Genomic DNA, 2341 nt, shown 5'->3' on the forward strand with positions numbered 1-2341 from the left:
TTGAGTTAGTGTGACTCAGCCCAATTTATATAGCCTCCCCCTATATATGCCAGCCCCCCCCCCAGCTTAATTCTGATGTATGTAATGTGGCACATTATCTTTCTCATAAATACTAAATTCCAGCAATTTATTTGTATTATCCAATAGGAGAGCATTTTAAAATCAAAGGAAGCACACCTCACATTGTGTAATCATGCTGTTTTATGAGTTTTCAGGGATTTTGTTGTTGATGATGAAATAAAAGTTTGTTCCATACTAACTGGTGCATTGTTAATTCCCAGCCCTATATCCTAATTTCATTGCTACTGTAATGGGCCAGGCTGAGGTCAGATGATAAAGGACATGATATTAATGAGTCATAAAGATTCTCTTTAGATAATACAAACTTAAGGAATGCTAATGACGCATAATTTACCACTCACCACCCTTTCTGTACACTGCACAGCATCTAGCGATGTTAGTAAGGTACTAGGTAATTATAAGCTGCTAACATGTGTCCTCCACAAATATGAGTGAGATAATTGCTATTAATTTAAAGAAACCTGTGGAGTTTAAATAGAGTAAGCCGCTGTCTGAAAATTATTGGGCTATAATTCTTTTGCCTTCTGGCTCTAGAGATACTATAAATCTCTGAAGGATGTGTCGGGTTAGATATGTAGTCAGCAGAACACTGAGATGAAAATAGAGAGACTCGTAAGTCATAACTTCTAAAATATTTTATATAATATTTGGGCTCAAGCTTTGTTCAGGGAATACTACTGTGTATGTAGGCGCAGATTACAGAAGTAATTAGATCCAGAGAGTGTTTGTTCAGCCATTCAGGATAGATCAAACCAATAGTATTGGGAGTCATTATCATCAGAGAACATAAAATTGACCCTAAGAATAACCATTAACGTTTTATTTGAAGAGATAGAGATCTTACAATGGCCAATCATTGTCGATTTACAGATCTAATCACAGCAAATAGAATTAACTGCAGCAAAAGTTTGTCATAATCCTGAAGGGACAAAGGCAAACACTTTGCATATCCATACTCACAGGCAGGAAGGGCTATAGTGATGGGGGAGGTGGAGGCAGAGGCTTAAGAATCCTCCTCCCCATGTTTGCAAACAGGCTCACAAAAATTGTTAGGAAAACCCAAGAGAAATCGTTGATGGCAAATGATCAGATCCTTTCTGTGCATGACAGAAGCAGTGAGGCCCAAATGTGATTAGTCAGCCTCATCACAGGTCCCTGCAACTTTTCCCCTCCCATAAAATCATACAGAACCAAGGAAGGTCTTTTTTGTTGTTGTTGCTTTAATAGTCACATGAATGCAAGTTTTTTCTAGCAAGAAATAGAAAAAAATATATAAAAATATTTGTTATCATGGAAAGTGAAATATATGCTGTTGGGAAGACAAAGCAAAATGTGCTTATTGTGAGGTTTTATTATTCAGGGAGAGTTGCCAGCAAGAAAAGCTGTGACAGATTCAAATACTACATCAGCGTGTTGGCATCTTCTATTAATTGATGAAACAGCAGTGAAGCTCTCAGCTTCAAGGTAAACTCTGTCTGCCAAAACTACCTTAAGTTCATAAGAGTAATTAAGATCTAAACCCAGAAGAATAATTAAAATATGCAAAACATCTATTGATCTTCAGCATCTGGTAGTTTGTCACTAACCAGACATACAGATACAAGAGCTGCTAACTTAACATACTGTTAATTTACTTTCTTAGATGAAGTACCTTTGGGGTAAATGACTAGACCTTTACCCAGGACTTAATAGTCATGCTATTGTTTGCATCTTTCCTGAGAAATCTCTTCAGCTTTTTGAAATCAGCAGGGTTGTAGTTAATAATGAATGTTTTCTAAAGGGTACAAAATCAGTCATTTGAGGTTGTGGATCTCCAGATATGAGTCTTGCATGTTACTTCCACCCTACATTTTCAGTTTTGAAGTGCACTTCCAAACACCAGGAAAAATGGTCAAAGTTAAATAATTGTTCCATTAGCATAGATCTTGGAGTTCATTTTGTGATGTTGAAATACAGCTGCCTCTGGGTATCTACCCAGAGCCAACATACATTTAAAAGAGTCAGGCAATGTGGTCAGCTGGATCCTTGTTAAACTAACTCAGGATATTTTGGAACTGGTTAAAAACGTTGTATTGTTTTTGGAAGGAAAAATTATGAAAAAGGTCTTAAGTGTAAATTAAGAATGAGCAGAACTGTGGTGTGCCTTTGTGTGCTTTTAATATCATTTTCCCCTGAGAAAAGTCACTTTCCAGCTAAGGGGTGAATAGGGAGAATATTTTTTACAGTGTGGATCCCTTCCTGGGATTCAGATTATTCTTCC

Source organism: Euleptes europaea, chromosome 12 (genome assembly GCF_029931775.1).
Source record: "Euleptes europaea isolate rEulEur1 chromosome 12, rEulEur1.hap1, whole genome shotgun sequence".
NCBI lineage: Eukaryota > Metazoa > Chordata > Lepidosauria > Squamata > Sphaerodactylidae > Euleptes > Euleptes europaea.